Source organism: Dendrobates tinctorius, unplaced genomic scaffold (assembly GCF_039654945.1).
Source record: "Dendrobates tinctorius isolate UK_male_01 unplaced genomic scaffold, ASM3965494v1 ptg000129l, whole genome shotgun sequence".
NCBI classification, from domain to species: domain Eukaryota; kingdom Metazoa; phylum Chordata; class Amphibia; order Anura; family Dendrobatidae; genus Dendrobates; species Dendrobates tinctorius.
Genome location: NW_027361797.1, coordinates 39,395,906 through 39,416,823, shown reverse-complemented (window position 1 = coordinate 39,416,823; position 20,918 = coordinate 39,395,906). Strand labels below are relative to the sequence as shown.

At 45.1% G+C, this 20,918-nt stretch overlaps 1 protein-coding gene and 2 long non-coding RNA genes across 3 annotated transcripts in view; 2 read left to right on the top strand and 1 right to left on the bottom strand.

Annotated features, from left to right (window-relative positions):
* The window catches only part of LOC141047833 (uncharacterized), a 415,332-nt gene that overhangs the window by 276,194 nt on the left and 118,220 nt on the right, over positions 1–20,918 (top strand). The gene's annotated exons all lie outside the window — the stretch shown is intronic.
* The window catches only part of LOC141047851 (uncharacterized), an 81,505-nt gene that overhangs the window by 40,523 nt on the left and 20,064 nt on the right, over positions 1–20,918 (bottom strand). The window lies entirely within an intron of this gene.
* On the top strand, positions 410–19,341 carry LOC141047852 (uncharacterized). Its single transcript, XR_012219914.1, has 2 exons — positions 410–772; positions 14,847–19,341. It is a non-coding gene; the product is annotated as an uncharacterized lncRNA (long non-coding RNA).

The following is a 20,918-nucleotide window of genomic DNA, read 5'->3' as shown; positions in this document are numbered from 1 at the left end:
TATTTCTATAGCGCTGACATATTCCGCAGCACTTTACATTTCAGAGGGGATTTGTACAGACAATAGACATTACAGCATAACAATAGCACATAGATCATAACAGATACCAAGAGGAATGAGGGCCCTGCTCGCAAGCTTACAGTCTATGAGGGAAAAAGGGGAGACACGAAAGGTGGGTGGTAACAATTGCCCTGATTGTTTGGACCAGCCATAATGTTAAGTGTGTAACAGTACAGACACATTGGGCTAATAGATGCATAAAGCATGTGGGAACATAATACGGGGAACCTGGTTATGATAAAACTTTTGACTGTGCCACACAGGGATAGTGTAAGGACTTGGCCTGCATATCCGTTTCTCTGAAATCCTTGCCTTATGTCTGTCGCTCACTTTCTGCTTTGCCCTTAGTTTAGTTCATTTTTGCCCTCATCCAAGATGGAGTCACGAGCCTCAACGGGGGCCATCTTATTTCCTGTGTTGATCTCTCTTGTTCCTGTCTGCTCTGTATATAAGGATGCTCTGTATGATTACTCATTGCTTGAGTATACTTGTTCTTGGACTTGTTATCAAGCTGGAAGGACTGCTACCTAGCTCGTCTCTTCGTTACCTTGGGATACCCCACCTGCCTGTGAATCCTGGTCTCATTGTAAAGACTTGCTTCTTCGGATCAGCTCTGCACCCACCTCCGCTTCAAGGACTGTCTCCTGCTTGCAGGCCTGGCCTGCTCTCCAGGTCTCCGGATCTGGCAACTTGGACTTCATACGTCTCCACGGTCTGTACGTTTGCTCACTGCGTTATTATCTTCATCTGCTTTTACCCTGCTGTGTCTTATCTGTAAACCTGCTTGATTCTGATAAATACTACAGAACTGAAAACCTATGAGCTCAGGCCTCTTTTCTGATCCACGTCACTGACCTCCATTACACGGAGTATATAAAGTTATAACAGATGGTTTGGTTAATGTGTTGAGGAGGTAGGCCAGTCTGAATAAATGTGTTTTCAGGGCACGCTTAAAATTGTAGGGATTGGGGACTAATCGTATTGACCTGGGAAGTGCATTCTAAAGAATTGGCGCAGCACGTGTATAGTCTTGGAGACGGGAGTGGGAGGTTCTGATTATTGAGGATGCTAACCTCAGGTCATCAGCAGAACGGAGGGCACAAGTAGGGTGGTAGACTGAAACGAGGGAGGAGATGTAGGGTGGTGCTGAGCCATAGAGTGCTTTGTGGGTGAGGGTAATAAGTTTGTACTGAATTCTGGAGTGTATGGGTAGCCAGTATAGTATAGCATTTTACTATATGTGGGCTGCATTATACTGTATCGAGGACTATGGGGAATACATTATACTATATAAAGAACTATGGGGTGCATTATTATGGGAAGTGAATTGTACTACATGGATGACTGGCAGTGTATTATACTATATGGAACACTGTGAGGAGTGTATTATACTATATGGAGGACTGAGCAGTGTATTTTAATATATGGAGGAGTGTGTTATATGGAGGACTGAGTGTATTTTAATGGATGGCTCTGAGGAGTGTATTATACTATATGGAGGACTATGGGGAGTATATTATACTATATGGAGTACTATAAGGAGTGTATTATACTATATGGAGGACTGAGCAGTGTATTTTAATATATGGAGGGCTATAAGGAGTGTATTATATTATATGGAGGACTGAGGAGTGTATTATACTATATGGAGGCCTATGGGGCACATTACATTATATGGACTATGGGGTGTAAACTGTAGATGTGCTGCTGATAACATGATACTGTATGGGGACAGATTGATCCATTAGTGATTGTTCTGTTCCCATCATTCTTTCTCAGATGGTGGAAAGAGGCCGGGAAACCAGTGTTGAACGACTTCAATATTGTCGATCACAATCATTTAGCGGCCTGAACTCAGCGCATGTAAATACAATCGAAATGCTTCTGTCTGATGTGCAATATGTTAGCATTTGGGGCCCCATTTTAAACTTTGCCTAGGGCCCCACTTTGCCTAAAACCGGCCCTGCTCATACACATGACATGATGCAGCATCACAGATCACAATCTCTGCCAGTGACTCCTATATAAGATACACACACACACCACACTCTTATATGGCCTAATATGTCATATGAGGCCTGTATACTGACTGTACAGACCGCACTATCATCCTCCTGTATGACGTACATAGGCAGAGAGTGCGGTCTGTACAGTATCTAAGAGGCCAATACTCTGTATGTCTTATAGGAGGCCGACACGCTGTATGTCTTATAGGGGGCCTAACAGAAGGCCGACACTCTGTACGTCTTATAGGGGGCTTAACAGGAGGCCGACACTCTGTATGTCTTATAGGAGGCCGACACTCTGTATGTGTTATAGGAGGCCTAATAGGAGGCCGACACTCTGTATGTCTTATAGGGGGCCTAATAGGAGGCCGACACTCTGTATGTCTTATAGGGGGCCTAATAGGAGGCCGACACTCTGTATGTCTTATAGGGGGCCTAATAGGAGGCCGACACTAGTCTGTATGTCTTATAGGGGGCCTAATAGGAGGCCAACACTCTGTATGTCTTATAGGGGGCCTAATAGGAGGCTGACAGTCTGTATGTCTTATAAGGGGCCTAATAGGAGGCTGACAGTCTGTATGTCTTATAAGGGGCCTAATAGAAGGCTGACAGTCTGTATGTCTTATAGGGGGCCTAATAGTAGGCCGACTGTCTGTATGACTCATAGGAGGCCTAATAAGAGGCTGACAGTCTATATGTCTTATAGGAGGCCTAATAGGAGGCAAACAGTCTGTATGTCTCATAGGAGGCTTAATAGGAGGCCGACAGACTGTATGTCATATATTAGGCCAATATGCCGTACATACCGCAATATCTGCATCCTACATAATGTACATACCACACTTTCAGCCTCTTATAGAAAGCATCTGTTATAGGAGACCGAGAGTGCGGTCTGTATGTGCTATAGGATGCCAAGAGTACAGTCTGTACGATATATAGGAGTCTGAGAGTGCGGTCTGTATGATATATAGGAGTCTGAGAGTGCGGTCTGTACGATATATGTGGCTGAGTGTGCGGTCTGTACGATATATAGGAGGCTGAGAGTGTAGTCTGTACAATATATAGGAGGCTGAGAGTGTTCTCTTTTGCACACTGTACAGCTTGCTAAAAGGCACACGTTTTAGTGGGAGAGGCCAAAAAATGAACACGTAATAAAACCGTTTATGGTAGCCATAGGGTGGGCCCCTAGAGTCAATTCCCCTGGTGGGCCCTAGACACCCCAGTCCGACCCTGCATGGGCCCCATAGCGGCTGCGTGATATGCCGCTATTAGAGGCATGCCACTGGCTGGGGGCACCTGGAGGAGCTAAGGCCCTAGGCAGCTGTCTGGTCTGCCTGCCCATAATGCCGGCCCTGGATATAAGAATAGACTGGGATGATAGATTATCAAAGATACGTATCAAACTTTATGGGCAAAGTAGTTTAGTGTTTAATATCATATCCATCATGGCTCTGGTTCCAGGATTAATATGTAACCTAAGTAACTTATTGATATACTGAACTAGCTGGGGATGAAAAAACTGTTTTAACAAATTTTCTCAGTCACAGCCAGGAGTAGATTATACGAGAAAGCAGGAAATTGCCTGGCCTGATGCAATATGGAAACCAATTATCTATAATAATAAATGCCCTAACCAGCTTCCGGTTGTAACAACTTCCGTCCAGTTGTAACCGGTGACGTCACCACACACACACGCACATGTTAACCCTCAACACACCACACCGCCTCAACACACACTCCTCTCACCTTTCACCTCCACTCACTCTTTCACTCCACATACGTTCCTTTCTCTCACTCCGTTTCTCATACTCACACCGTCATCGTCGCTGCCCCGACATCTTCCTCCGCCGCCGCGATCCAGGATCCAGACGTTCTCCAGGCCGCCGACATGTTCTTGCGGGACGCCATCTTGGATGTCGTGAAATCCCGCGAGATTCAAGATGGCGTCGCCGCAACAATATGTCGCTGGCATGGACGACATCGTGATCCAAAAAGATGGCGTCGGCGAAATCTCGCGAGATTACGCCGACGCCATTTTGGATCCCGATGTCGCCCATGCCAGCGACATGTTGTTGCGGCAACGCCATCTTGAATATCGCGGGACTTCACGACATCCAAGATGGCGTCCCGCAAGAATATGTCGCTGGCGTGGGCGACATCGGGATCCAAAATGGCGTCGGCGTAATCTCGCGAGATTTCGCCGACGCCATCTTTTTGGATCCCGATGTCGTCCACGCCAGCGACATGTTGCGGTGACGCTATCTTGAATATCGCGGGATTTCACGAAATCCAAGATGGTGTCCCGCAAGAACATGTCGGCGGCCTGGAGAACGTCTGGATCCTGGATCGCGGCGGCGGAGGAAGATGTCGGGGCAGCGACGATGACGGTGTGAGTATGAGAAACGGAGTGAGAGAAAGGAACGTATGTGGAGTGAAAGAGTGAGTGGACATGAGTGGAGGTGAAAGGTGAGAGGAGTGTGTGTTGAGTCGGTGTGGTGTGTTGAGGGTTAACATGGCAAGAGGTGTTAACGACGTCGGCGAAATCTCGCGAGATTTCGCCGACGCCATCTTGCATTCGTGAAATTGCGTCATTTACCTCACGCCGACTTGCTGTGCGGACGCTTGGCATTGCCTGTACCACCATAACTACTGCTGCCTTGGTCCTATGCCTGTTTACTGCCGGTGTCTAATTACTGGACCAAATTGCCTGTACCGCCATAACTACTGCTGCCTTGCTCCTCTGCCGGTGTCTAATTACAGGACCAATTTGCCTATACCGCCATAACTACTGCCTTTGTCCTCTGCCGGTGTCTAATTACAGGGCCAATTTGCCTATACTGCCATAACTACTGCTGCCTTTGTCCTCTGCCAGTGTCTAATTACAGGGCCAATTTGCCTCTATCGCCATAACTACTGCTGCTTTGGTCATCTGCCTGTTTACTGCCGGTGTCTAATTACAAGGCCAATTTGCCTCTACCGCCATAACTACTGCTGCCTTGCTCCTTTGCCGGTGTCTAATTACAAGGCCAATTTGCCTCTACCGCCATAACTACTGCCTTGCTCCTCTGCCGGTGTCTAATTACAGGGCTAATTTGCCTCTACCGCCATAACTACTGCTGCCTTGCTCCTCTGCCGGTGTCTAATTACAGGGCTAATTTGCCTCTACCGCCATAACTACTGCTACCTTGCTCCTCTGCCGGTGTCTAATTACAGGGCCAATTTGCCTCTACCGCCATAACTACTGCTGCCTTGCTCCTCTGCCGGTGTCTAATTACAGGGCCAATTTGCCTCTACCGCCATAACTACTGCTGCCTTGCTCCTCTGCCGGTGTCTAATTACAGGGCCAATTTGCCTCTACCGCCATAAGTACTGCTGCCTTGCTCCTCTGACTGTTCACTGCCTGTGTCTAATTACAGGGCCAATTTGCCTCTACCACCATAACTACTGCTGCCTTGCTCCTCTGCCGGTGTCTAATTACAGGGCCAATTTGCCTCTACCGCCATAACTACTGCTGCCTTGCTCCTCTGCTGGTGTCTAATTACAGGGCTAATTTGCCTCTACCGCCATAACTACTGCTACCTTGCTCCTCTGCCGGTGTCTAATTACAGGGCCAATTTGCCTCTACCGCCATAACTACTGCTGCCTTGCTCCTCTGCCGGTGTCTAATTACAGGGCCAATTTGCCTCTACCGCCATAACTACTGCTGCCTTGCTCCTCTGCCGGTGTCTAATTACAGGGCCAATTTGCCTCTACCGCCATAAGTACTGCTGCCTTGCTCCTCTGACTGTTCACTGCCTGTGTCTAATTACAGGGCCAATTTGCCTCTACCGCCATAACTACTGCTGCCTTGCTCCTCTGCCGGTGTCTAATTACAGGGCCAATTTGCCTCTACCGCCATAACTACTGCTGCCTTGCTCCTCTGCCGGTGTCTAACTACAGGGCCAATTTGCCACTACCACTTCATAACTACTGCTGGGCAATTACAGGGTCAATTAGTATCTGTTTACTCTACAATACTCCAGGACGCCTTCTTCACTGCCAGATAACTGCCAAATAGACTCCTTTACCTGTGCCAACATGAGTCATAACAAAAAGTATGCCAATGCCAGTGAAAGGAAAGCAGCTTTAGCACTACGACAAAAACAACGCCGTGCTAATGAGACTCCTGAGGAAAAACACCATCGCCTTGAGAAGATTAAGGCTTATAAACGCCGTCGCCTCACACACGAATCCCCTAACTCTAAATCCATAAGATTGGCTGAAGAAGCCTCTGCACGCCGTCACCGCCGACAACAGACGGCCTCTTCCTCATCATTATTATTAGACTCACAACAGGATGCTTCCACATCAGCATGTGGAACAATTTACTGCTACACTTCATCCCATATGCCGTTCACTGACATAACTAATCAGCAATCTGTTTCTGCCCTATCAATACCACCATTCTATACCGATGCACAGTATGCCAATGCCAGTGAAAGGAAAGCAGCTTTAGCACTACGACAAAAACAACGCCGTGCTAATGAGACTCCTGAGGAAAAACAGCATCGACTTGACAAGATTAAGGCTTAAAAACGCCGTTGTCTCACACACGAATCCCCTAACTCTAAATCTATTACATTGGCTGAAGAAGCCTCTACACGCCATCACCGCCAACAACAGAAGGCTTCTTCCTCATCATTATTAGTAGACTCACAACAGGATGCTTCCACATCAGCATGTGGAACAAGTTACTACCACACTTCATCCTATATGCCGTTCACTGACATAACTAATCAGCAATCTGTTTCTGCCCTATCAATACCACCATTAGTCAATACCAACGCACAGTTTCTTCACATACAAGCTGCAGTTAGCCCGCAGAAAGTGCAACCAAGACAAATATACGTTGGTCTCAAAACTAGGCGCACCCCATCGGTTGGACATGCACTTCTACTACAACCTCACATTTTCACTAATGATGAAAATAGTATTACCGAACACAGCTGTGGTGACATGACCCATGTATGTGAGCATTGCGAAGCTTTGCATTTTGTAGCAGAGATACCTTCTGATAACAACTTTACGCTCTGCTGTCAGAAGGGTAAAGTCCATGTACCCATACTACAATATCCTGATGTCTTTACACGTTTGCTGAAAGGGCAAAGTGAATTTAGCAAAAATTTCATGGATAATATTCGAAGTATTAACAGTTCCTTTGCTTTTGCCTCCATGGGTGCAAATATTTCACCACCTCCTGGATATGGCCCATACTGTTTCCGCATACATGGCCAGATCTATCATAGAACTGAAACACTACATCCCTCAGATGACCAGCAACGCGCATTTGCCCAACTTTACATTCTCGATACCACTACCGCAAACGAACAACGCTTACGATGTAAAGAAAATCAAAAATGTCATCCTACATTGATGAACATTATTGCCCTTCAAATCCAAACTATTAATCCTTTTGTGGAAGCTTATCAAATGTTATGTGATGTGGAAGAACAAGAAAAAATTAAATCTCTACAAAACGGAACTGTCATGCCAAACATCACTATGGCTATTAAATAAGATCGTACTCAAGACCCTCGACGCTACAATAATCCCACTGTCAGTGAAGTAGCAGTCGTGTTTCAAAATGACAATGGTGAGCCACTATTGTCCACTCGCAGGATTTCAGAATACTCAAGATGGCATGGCCGCAAGAACATGTCGCCGGCGTGGACAATGTCGGGATCCAGGATGGCGCCGGCGGAAGAAGATGTCGGGGATCGTGGAGCAGCAACGATGACGGTGTGAGTATGAGAGACGGAGTGAGAGAAAGGGTCGTATGTGGAGTGAAAGAGTGAATGGACGTGAGTGGAGATGGTGAAAGGTGAGAGGAGTGTGTGTTGAGGCGGTGTGGTGTGTTGAGGAGGTGTGTGTGTATTGAGGGTTAACATGGCAAGAGGTGTGTCACTATCCTCTCGATGCGATAGCATCGGGCCTTAATCTACTATAATAAATGCGCTAAGCAGCTTCCGGGTTTTAACAACTTCCGTCCAGTTGTAACTGGTGACGTCACAGCACACCTCTTGCCATGTTAACCCTCAACACACCACTCCTCAACATACACTCCTCTCACCTTTCACTATCTCCACTAATGTCCACTTGCAGGATTTCAGAATACTCAAGATGGCATGGCCGCAAGAACATGTCGCCGGCGTGGACAACGTCGGGATCCAGGATGGCGCCGGCGGAAGAAGATGTCGGGGATCATGGAGCAGCGACGATGACAGTGTGAGTATGAGATACAGAGTGAGAGAAAGGGTCGTATGTGGAGTGAAAGAGTGTGAGTGGAGATGGTGAAAGGTGAGAGGAGTGTGTGTTGAGGAGGTGTGTGTGTGTATTGAGGGTTAACATGGCAAGAGGTGTGTCACTATCCTCTCGATGCGATAGCATCGGGCCTTAATCTAGTTATTTATTATTCAACAAAATCGGGAGAGAGAAATGAATGTTCCCACATCCTGAGTCAGTGCTTGTTACAGGCCAATATCTGCCTGTGTAAATGAACCCTTAAAGAAAATCTGTCAGCTACAAAAATGCTATTTTCCTGTAGATATATCGGTAACCTGTAGGTAAATAGTATTTAAAGCATGTTAGGCCGGTTTCACACCTCAGTGGCTCCGGTACGTGTAGTGACAGTTTTGTCACGTACCGGAGAGACACTGACACACGTAGTCACATTAACATGAATGGTTCTCTGCACATGTCAGCGTGTTTTCACAGGCACATGGTCCATGTGCAAAACACGGAGACATGTCATTGTTTATGGGAGCGCACGGTCCACAAAACGTGCTGAACGCGGCACACGGAGAACAGTTCACATTGTCCTCCATGTTCATGGACAGCCGCCAGGGAAGAAGCGGCTACGGTAAGCGCTGTTCCCTGGTGGCTGGTGCTGAACGCCGCTGTCAACAGCGAGCAGGAGAGAAGAATTAATGAAAACCCGATGTGGGTCCCCCTCAGTTTGTGAACCAACCCGGCAAAACTCACAGCTGGGGGATGCTATTCTCAGGTTGGTAAGGGGCCATTGATCTTGGGGGCCCCCCAGCCTAAAAACAGCCTCCTGCTAATGTGACCCCTCCGACTGTAAACTACTGGGGAATGAATGGAAGCAGCGCGCACAGGCTCTGTGATGTCACCGCTTGTTACTAAGCATGCATCGGCTGCTTACATTCATTCCCCAGTAGTTTACAGTGGGAGCGGTCGCATTAGCAGCGCTCCGGCTGTAAACTGATTAACCCCTGAGATGGATTTACGCCATGGGATTTGACTGCGTGCCGGACATGTATGGATATTGTTGGTTTATTATTTTAAAATTTTTACAGGAGAACGATGGTGTCAATATGGAATTAGGAGTATAATAAAGCTTTAAGCACCGTGTAGTGTATTCTTTTATTAAAATACTTTGTTCTTATTGTGTGTATGTGTGTTTATTTAACCCTTTACTTACTATAGGATTAGTAAGGGATAGGTGTCTAATTGACACCTCTCCATTACAATAGCAAGGTGACATTAACCCCTTATGACCCCACTTACCACCACTACAGAGCAAGTGGGAAGAACCAGACAAAGCTACAGAATAGGCACATCTAATAGATGCGCCTTTTCCGGGCAGCTGCGGGCTGCTGTTTTAGGCTGGGGGGCCAAGATCAATGGCCCCTTACCAGCCTGAGAATAGCAGCCCCCAGCTGTGAGTTTTTCCAGGTTGGTTCACAAACAGATGGGGACCCCATGTCATGTTTTTTTTTAATCATTCTCTCCTGCTCGCTGTTGCCGGCAGAGCAGGAAAGAATGACAGCCACGTTCAGCACCAGCTGCCGGGGAGCAGCAGTTACTGTAGCGCTTCTTCCCCTGGCGGCCGTCCGTGTGGTCCTGATGCGGCACACATGCTGCCACATGGATATACCATGTATCCACATGAACGCATGGACAGCACCAGTACCATTTTTGCCGGTATCGGAATTGTCTGGATGGGTGAGACTGCCCTTAGGCTGTTTTACTGGGAAAGCGGCTCCCAGGAGAAATTGAAGTTATATTTTCCCTGCAGCTGATCGCTTCTGATATAGAAGAGTTAATGGTTTGCTTTAATATCCCTTTAAATGCCTTTAAGACTTCAATTGCCTTTTGCCTTATTATTGCTAGAATTATTCTTATGTAGACTAGTAGTCTCTGTCTTCAAGGAAACTATACTTGTTATCATATTTGTTCTCAACAACGTGTTCTGGGTATATTGTAAACAAGGTACGTACGACCCTGAGGTGATGGTGGGGGCCAAATGAGCTCCATAGAGTCACATATTGTTGTAAATGGTATAAAAACATGTCTTATATTTCATTACGTCAGATAAAGTGATTTAGCCACGACCAGTGTGTGTGTCACTTTGTCTCCAAGCGCTTGTGAACAGAAGGGCGAGAAACCTCACAATTCAGACTCACTGGTGATCTGGACAGCTGACGCTTGGTCAGAACAAAAGCAGCTACGACAGTTTTGGCGTCCGACGGGGACCGTGGAAACCAGTCTATTCGGAATCCGTATGTGGGAGCTTCCTGGAAGGTTGAAAATGCAGAATCCAGGCTGCAGCAGGTGAGAACATTTATTCTTACATTGATTCTGCATCTGCAACCTTTCTAAAGATGTCTACATATCTCTGGGTAAGACTGTAACAGCACGGTTCAAAAGAACCCACATCACCAGTGAGTGGTGAGTATGTCTGTATGAGAGTTGAATAATAGAGTAATAAGATAATACAGATGACAATTATTATCTGTCAATCTGTTCTAGCACTATACTAATATACTAACTGGTTGTGTACTGGTGTACTGTGTAGCACAAACAAAGTCTGGGATAGACTCTGTGCAGTTGTTGTTGTTTTTGATTGGCAGTAAATCATATGAGGCTGTATATTGTATAGGGCTGTGGTTTTTGTTTTTTTTGGACCTTCTGACGTTGGTTTGGTTTTCATTGATTCTTGTTGTTTAAAAAAGTTGGCTTTGGTGTTCTCAGAGTGTCAGTGGACACTGCTGTAGGTTAAGGTGTTAAATCCATGGTCCACGATAGGCAGGCTGTGTGAATCCTTGTATGTATGTCTATGAGAACCTCTGAATGAGTTGAGAGATGAGTAATTGAGTATAAGGGATATAAATAAATCCCTGATTGATGAGGGGTTCCATTAGGCATGGTCCTCTGTATGTGACAGAGGACATTATTCAACTCACTTTGAGCTGAATTAGGCAGAGTGATTGAGATAAGGGATTTTTGTTATCTTCTCTTTGTAAAATCAAATGACCACTGAAAAGTGAAAGAAAAAAAAAAGGAAAAAAAGTCCCTGAATGAGCATGTATGAATGAATCATCACACATAATTTTTGTGTCAAGAGATTTGTTACCTTTCTAGCTGTGGGGGAGATCCCGGACAGATGCGTTATAGATATTTCAAATCTACATCTGAGATTTGAATGAATTGAGCAATGATATAGCTTGTGTTATATGTGGCATTACATTGTAAAGTTTCCTGAATGCATTGGCCATAAAAGGGCAAGACTCAGTTAATCTCATTATACAGTTATCTGCTCTTACAGTGAAATCCCGTGATTTTGAGTTTTCTTTGTAGAAATTGATTTTGATAAGTCTAAAGAACTACGGAACTCTGTGAAGGACGCTCTGATGGGAGGGGGGAATGATGCCCCTGCGCAGTTTTTCTGCTCCCTTCGCTCTTATCTCTGCTGATTGTGAGCTGTGCTCAAAATTCTCTGTAATTCTATCCGTAAGGTACGCGCTGAAAGATTTGTGCATTTTATAGCAACAGTACTTAATTGAAGTGGAATGAAAATTTTTAAGTTGAAATTGAAAGTAAAATATGGTGCCTAATTTAGAAGGAAATTGTAAGTGATTGTTTGGTCATTATAAGTGATTGTTTGGTAATTGTAAGTGATTGTTTGGTCATTAATGTGTTTGAACCTGCTTCTAGTTGTGTGATTGATTTGTATAGCAAATTGTGTATCAACAGAGGAGGTAGCCGACTGTACGGCTGATAAAGTAGGTCAGAGGCCTATCACACCTGGGCCTTCTTACTTTAGTCAGCGGGTTTTTTGTTGTGGGTGAGAGGCGAGGGCGAGGAGCCCTCTGGATATACCTTGGCAGGCTCACTCTGACTTGCTATGTGTGGGCTGTAAGACAGAGGTCCAGACACACAGAAGGGCATTTCAGAAGAAAGGTGAGCTGTCTAAGTTGAAGTAGCCTTCCCACAATCTATGGAGCTGGGCTAGAAGGAAAAAGGCCTATTCCTATCTAGTCAGCTGATCTAGCGGGTGAGAGGCAGAGAGCCTTCCCGTTACATCCTGTAGGTCTACCAGGTGAGAGGCAAGGAGCCTTCCCGCTACACCTTGGCAGGCTCTCTCTGACTTGCTAAGTGTGGCCTGTAAGACAGAGGTCCAGGCACACTGGGAGGGCATTTCAGAAGAAAGGTGAGCTGTCGGCAGAAAAAGGTTTAAGCCATGGCAACTTTTTCTGTGTACAGTCGGTGCCCCAATGGGATCCAAGACAGCTATGCAAATTGTAAAAGACAGAGAAGAAAGGAAGCAGTGAAACAGGAAACAGGTTGGACCAATATTTAAAAAGGCAAAAATACCAGAGTGTGAATGTTTGGATGTACAAAAAGGCACAGACAAGGGAAGAAAATAGCAAGTGAATAAATGATGCTTGAGAATGAATGTGCAGCAGTGTGGAAGGTGTATTATGAATGTTTTGATTGACAAAGTGTAACCAGAGACCCAGACAAAACAGATGGACTTGTAAACACTGTGATCAGACTCAGACAAACCCAGACTGAATAGCTACTTGTGTGACCTGTGCTACTGACCTAAGCGAGTTGCACTAGATCCTGTCCAGACAAGATTATAAGAAGCTGACATAATAGTGTGGGTAGTGGGGACATTGACCTTTGAGGAGTAAGCTGACAGTAGACATCAGACGACCAACCCCATCAGGACCTAGAAGTGTGACTAGAATAAGAAAGATGCAGGTGTATTATCCCTGGAGCCCCTCTGACCAGCTAGGTTTGCTGAAGCAGCTGCCTGACCCTGAAGACCAACCATTCCCGTTTTACAGACACATAAAGGAAGTACAGCAGACATATAAGTGTACCTGGGCAGACCTAGAGAGGTTGGTGAGTTTAAAGGCAGGTGACGCACTAGGACATATAATTAAGACACACACAGATGTGACAAAGAATCAGACTTGGGGCATGGATGATAAATCTGCACGATCTGGGGAGACGTACTGTGAGTCACTAAAACAATGGGCTACAGTGGAACAATCAGAGCAGTCCGTACTCCTGACTAATGTGACACAGCAAAAAGGAGAGAGTGTAGAGATGTACTTTGGACGGTTACAGCTGAAATGGGCAGACATGGGGTACATTTGCATAAACCCACTTGATGTTAGAATACTGGTGAATGCATTCATTGACGGTATGAACAAAGCCTTACGAGATGCAGTACAGACAGCCAGACCTGAAAGGAGATATGTAGATACGAAAGACCTCCTTAAGGTATCTAAAGAAATTGAGCAAACGAGGACAATAAGACGACCTGTCATGTATGCTGGAGCACAAGGAAAAAAGTGGAGACGTAATATGGGACCTAAGGACATAGAAACAGTGAGGTGCTGGAATTGTGGTACTTACAAAACTTATTGTTAGTGACAATACCCCTATGAAATTACTGGGAGCAGATGTGCTGAGTGCGATCCAGGCCATCATACAGTACTCTCCTGAGGGTATTACAGTCACAAGTCCCCTCTCAGATAAACATTTGTGTAAGATTGCGGCAATGGTGTATATGACAAAAGCAGTGAAACTAACACCTGACACCAAAATGCCTGAGGATGAGGAAATGGGACAGGTGCCAGACACTGTTTGGGCAAGGGGAAAAAAGCAGGTGCATTCTTCTCTGTACCCCTGCACCCAGACTGTCAGTATCTTTCTCCTTTACTCATAGAGGTGAACAATATTGTTGGACAGTCCTCCCACAAAGGGGGAAAGAAATCCCCTGCCATCTATTCAGCAGCAATGGCAGGGATCCTTGAGTAGTGGCAATCACCTCATCCGCTGATTGCACTATTACAGTACGTGGATGACCCTAAGGGTTGCAAGGTCTCACGTGCCGAAGGTACCAGACACCTGACAGGAAACAGGCAATTCACGATCTCCCTCTACCCAGGTCACATCAGCATCTATGCACTTTCCTAGGTTTAGTGACCTACAGCAGGCCTTGGATAAGGTCCGCTTCACAAATATTCCAACCACTTTATGACTGCTTGTCATCAGACCCGGGACCTCACACAAAATTGATTGTGTCTGTGCGGTAGGAGCAGCTGCACTACTACTAGGAAAGGCATGTGAGATCACACTGATGTTTCTTTTGACAATCTATTCCCCACATGACATCCATGCCATACTCGTACAAGTTCAACCAAGACATCTGTCTAGGGCCAGACAGCTCTGACTTGAGTGTGCTCTACTAATTCCTGAGTATGTCACCCTCAAAAGATGTAACGTTCTGAATCCAGCCACCCTCCTGTCTGTGGATTCAGAAAAGGGGGAATTGGTGACCGTATTAGCGAGTGAGGAAGGATACTTTGACATGACGCATGAACATGTCTGCATAGAACTGATGAGTCAGGAGACAGTTGGGTTTGCACACGTTCATGAAAAACCTGTTCCTAATGTAGACTTTGAGTTTCTTTTTTGTAGATGGCCCCAGATACCACCAGGATGGACGATTCTACACTGGATATGCAGTAGTATCCTCACATGAGGTAATCCGAGCGGAACCACTATCTCCTCACATGTTGGCGCAGGAGGCAGAGTTGAAGGCACTTACTGAGGCGTGTAGAGCCGCTGCAGGTAAAGTCGCTAATATTTTCACAGATTCGAAGCCCATTAAAAATGCAGAGCTGGTGAAACAATTGATGGAGGCATTGATGTTACCAGTCCAGGTTGGCATTGTCAAGGTAAAAGCACACACAAAGGTGACTCCGTGGAGGTAGAGGGCAATAGAAGGGCGAACGAGGCTGCTAAAGCAGCACAAGGCGGCCTAGAGAGAGCAGTGGATGGTGGCGGGGAGTCAGCGTATTCCAGCCACATTGAGCCTAGATGTCCTGAAATCCCTCCAGCAAAAAGCTGCCCAAACAGAGAAGGTACACTGGGGGAGACTGGGAGCAGAGCAGAACTCAAATGGAATATGGGAGAATAACGATAAATTGTGCCCACCAAAGTCCCTGTTCCCAATCATGGCGCAAGCAGCACATGGCCCCACTCACACCTCAAAAAGTCATGTGTGCCATGGTAGATGCCTTCTGGATCGCTCCTGGTTTCAGTTATGCAGCCACGAAACTTGTACAATCATGCCTCATCTGTGCACAGCACAACCCAGGTAAAACAGTAAAAGTCACTAAGAAAGCGACATCTAGGCCTCTCTACCCGTTTCAGAGACTGCAGATTGACGACATACAGCTACCAAGGTAGGAGTGTATGCAAATATCCTAGTATGTGTAGATCTCTTCTCTGGTTGGCCGGAAGCCTATCCGGTAAAATGTGCAAATGCTAAAATGACTACAGACAAACTGATGAAAGAACTGATCTGCAGGTATGGTGTCCCAGAAGCCACAGAAACAGATAGGGGTACACACTTCACAGGAGAAATAATGAGGGAAGTCATGCAGGCCCCGGGTGTACAGCAAACGTTTCATACACCATATAGGCCACAAAGTAGTGGGAAAGTGGAAAGACTAAATGGGACACTTAAACTGAAAATTCAAAAGGCCATGGCAGACACAGGAAAGAGCTGGGTAGAGTGCTTGCTTCTTGCACTCTTTTCAGTCAGACACACTCCAAATAGAAACACAGGCTTGTCTCCTTCTGAAGTCCTGTTTGGTAGTGCACCAAAGACTGGTCTGTACTTCCCACAGGTGCTACAAATGCAACACGGTGCTATGACAGCCTACGTCCAGGCCTTGCAGGAAAGACTTAATGTGGTGCATAAACATGTGTTCTCAAACATTCCAGATCCTAATGCCAGTGCAGATGTGCATCAGCTGAATCCAGGTGATTGGGTGGTTATACGCAGACACATGAGAAGGAGCCTGGACCCACGATTTGACGGCCCCTTCCAAGTCCAGCTGACCACATCCACTTCAGTAAAACTTGAGGGAAAGCCCACCTGGATCCACGCCAGTCACTGCAAGAAGGTCCGGTCAACATCAGAATGACTGTACTCCTCATCACCTTGCTGGCAGTGACAGGATTACTGCACTCTACAGAGACACAGGACAAACTCTTAAATGCTGATTGGGACAACAAACTTATTCGGCATCATGCTCTTCTTATAAAGGACATGGAAGGACAGAAACCGAAGGACTGTTGGATCTGTACACACAGCCCAGTATCTGCAAGGACTATGCCGTACTTGGCCTTACCTCTGGAGCCATGGGAGGTATTAACCCCACACTGCATACACAATGAGACTTGGACTCAATCTAGGTTTTGGGGAAAAGATGTGCCCCGTGATATATCTGCCTCATTGGCTATAATCGGATGGGCTGCTAATCCCTGGTTTCAGTTTAATATAACGCGGCCTAAGGTACAAATGTGGTGCCGGGAATATGACTCAGGCTAGTTTCACACTTGCTTTTTTTTGCAGCGCGTTTTTCCCGCAAAAAAACGCATTGAAAAAACGCATACAAAAGCATACAACTGCTGCGTTTTTTTCAAGCATTTTTATGAGCATGCATGAAAAAAACGCAGCGTTTTTAAGCGTTTGTATGCGTTTTTAGTGCGTTTTTACCGCGTTTGCGTTTTTTTCCAACATTTTTAGGTGGCCCCTCACACTACCCAAACCATGACTTTACTAACCCTAACCCTGACCCTAACCCTAACCCTAACCCTGACCCTAACCCTGACCCTGACCCTTAACAAAACCATACTTAACCCTAACCCTAACCCTAACCCTGACCCTAACCCTTAACCAAACCATACTTAACCCTAATCCTGACCCTAACCCTGACCCTAACCCTAACCCTAACCCTGACCCTAACCCTTAACAAAACCATACTTAACCCTAATCCTGACCCTAACCCTTAACAAAACCATACTTAACCCTGACCCTAACCCTAACCCTGACCCTAACCCTGACCCTAACCCTGACCCTAACCCTAACCCTGACCCTAACCCTTAACCAAACCATACTTAACCCTAATCCTGACCCTAACCCTGACCCTAATCCTTAACAAAACCATACTTAACCCTGACCCTAACCCTGACCCTAACCCTGACCCTAACCCTAACCCTAACCCTGACCCTAACCCTTAACAAAACCATACTTAACCCTAATCCTGACCCTAACCCTGACCCTAACCCTTAACCAAACCATACTTAACCCTAACCCTGACCCAAAACCCAACCCTAACCCTGACCCTGACCCTAACCCTAACCCTAAACCCCCTTAACTAACCCTAACTCCAACCCAAACCCCTAAATTCCATGGTTAAAAAAAAAAACGCATATGCAAAAAAACGCTTACATGAGCATGCCAGTGCGCACATATGCGCATCCATAGGCTATAATGGCCATTTTTAGCGCAAAATGTGCGCATATGTGCGCATGCGCTTTTTTGCAGGGCCAAAAAATGCAACATGCTGCGTCTGGAAAATCCAATCGCACACCCCAAAAAAACGCAGCGCATGAAAATCGCATACATGCGCTTACAAGCGCGCAGGTATGCGCACCCATGTTAAATATAGGGGAAAAAACGCATGCGCAGGTTAGCGTTTTTTTCCAGCGCTAAAAAACGCAAATGTGAAACCAGCCTCAGATGTCGGAAATATGGTCGCCAGGAGGAGGACTGAAATCCCTCACTCAGACCCTATTCCCAATGATGGACTGTAGTTCAGTCTTCAACACACTGGAGCAGACACGTGGTGAGGACAATAATTGCTTCCGCATATACACTCGCGATCAAACACAGGTTAATGATACGGTGTACCTCTTATGGCCCGGACATAAGAGGGGTCTGCACTCTTGCTAAACTGACACCAGCCACTTTCATAGTTCCTCATAGTAAAATAGACACTGCAGCAGTTCCAATTCACACCTCATATAGAAGGGCTGCAGACAATAAGCCAAATGGCAGGCCGCATTTAGTAGAAATGGGGATAACAAATAAAATATTCAGTAGTATGCTAATATACCCCTTCATAACCAAAATGTGGGATAAATTAGTGGAAGCTACCGACTACCTGGACGATCAGATTTTCCAGATTCTTGAAGTTCTTAATGAAACTAATACAATACAGAGACAATTAATCGTAATTACTAACCAACATACTAGAGTACTAGATTACCTGACAGCAAAAGAAGGAGGAATGTGTCAGATAATTGGTCCCACCTGTTGTAATTATATCAACCCTCCTGGCAATCTCCAGATCAGGGCCAGTATAGACAAAATAGGTGAACTTAGAGACCAATGGTTAAAACAACACAGTGCAAACAGAGATTCCTGGTGGGGTAACACATTCTCTTTCCTAAATCCAGCAAATTGGGTTAATGGCTTAGCAGGATGGATTTTTTTTTTGGCATTATATAGACTTGTATGCAAATTTTGTTGTTTTGCTTATTAATTTAAGTAGCCGTAAAAGCGCTAATATATGTATTACTTAAGATACTGAATAATGTATGTGTGAAAAAAAGAATCTAAGGCTGAACCTTCTGTAGTGTATCATAGACCCAAGGTAGCCATTGCTGATGGGGAAAGTGAGTGTCCACACTGAGGGTGGATGGGCGAAGCAGGTAGGAAGCCCCCTTATGGGTACTAGACCCATGAGACAGTAGCTCCATTGTGGACATCAGCTGACCCTGTGGCAAAGGTTATACCATTTACAAAAGGGGGAAATTGATATAGAAGAGTTAATGGTTTGCTTTTATATACCTTTAAATGCCTTTAAGACTTCAATTGCCTTTTGCCTTATTATTGCTAGAATTATTCTTATGTAGACTAGTAGTCTCTGTCTTCAAGGAAACTATACTTGTTATCATATTTGTTCTCAACAACGTGTTCTGGGTATATTGTAAACAAGGTACGACCCTGAGGTGATGGTGGGGGCCAAATGAGCTCCATAGAGTCACATATTGTTGTAAATGGTATAAAAACATGTCTTGTATTTCATTACGTCAGATAAAGTGATTTAGCCACGACCAGTGTGTGTGTCACTTTGTCTCCAAGTGCTTGTGAACAGAAAGGGCGAAAAACCTCACAATTCGGACTCACTGGTGATCTGGACAGCTGACGCTTGGTCAGAACAAAAGCAGCTACGACACTTCCAGTCATTGAAATGTTGCATGGAGCTCTAACAGATAGCTGACTGCTATAGTCCTCTACTTCTCCTGAAGAATAAAATTGAGTGGCTGCAAGAAGAATATAATTTCATCAATGAACACTGATTGATGATATAGCAATTTGACTGGGGCTTTCATTTTGATGTAACCATAATGATATGTTTCCTTATCTCATGGAACTAATAGCAAAGCCACAAAAGAGGACTGAAAATCCTCTGAGAATTCAAAAATACAGCACAAAAAAGGGCAGCACCACTTACTTGCCCAGGTCTTTGAACAAATGCACTCCAGGATGCAGCCAGCCCATATAGCCAAGATGTTTCAAAATGCAGGTGCAAAATACTAAATAAACAGCCACTCACCATCTACCCAACCGGACTGGATTTTCCCTTTCTTTTTATTTTCCAAAAGAAAATATAGTGCATACAAAAGAAAAATTTACATGGTCGACAATATACAATAAAAATAGTTTTTTAATATATAAAAAAATAATTTTTATTTGGTAGAATTCACCTTCATAACTTAGTATAATTATATTATGTCATTATTAAATACACTTTGGGGTTTTTATTCTGGTGTACGATTTAATTTTTCTTCTTTCAACATCACACTATTGCATGTGTTTTTTATAATTTTGGTGTGTGACTTTAATTATACATAATTTTTTTCACCTGCACTGTGGAAGAATTCATGGACACTAATAATTAGCAGTTTTGTAATGTCATTCTAGTATTTGCTACATCGCTTGCTATATGCAACACCCAATCTGTGTTATACCTTGTAAAAGAATATATAAATGACTGCATGTTATTTGGCCATTAGTCATGAACAGGGGTGAACCTAGCCTCTCTGCTGCCTGACGCGAACATCAAAATGACACCCCCCCCCCCCCCCGCACACAAAGTAAATTTTTATATCTATCCTGTAAAACTGAGTACAATAGAGGACATATTGATTTAGATAAATAGAAAAAAAAGGTGTCCAAACACAAGGATGTCAGCGCCATCACACGCACATACAAGAACAACACAGAAGTATCCAGACTAGGGGTCATTAATAGCGATGGTAGGCCTGGCACAGGGCCGGACTGGGACAAAAATGCAGCCCGGCCACATAAATCCCACAGCCCACAAACTATAGCACTCATCAGCCCCGATCAGTGAATTTTTGCTATACTTTGTCGTCCCCTCATCACTCTCTTTAAGGATTTACTTGAAGAGCCACATGTGAATGGCACCACAGTGCGTATGATTGACCACAGCTCCATTTACATGGTGCTCTTCAAAGCTACGTTTCCTAGGATCATGGGGTCCCAGTGGTCAGATCCACAACAAACAAAGTCATCCCCTATATTCACATAATGCTAGATACAGTATTATGGACCCCATATATTACTGCATACAGTATATTGGGCCCCATATATTACTTCATACA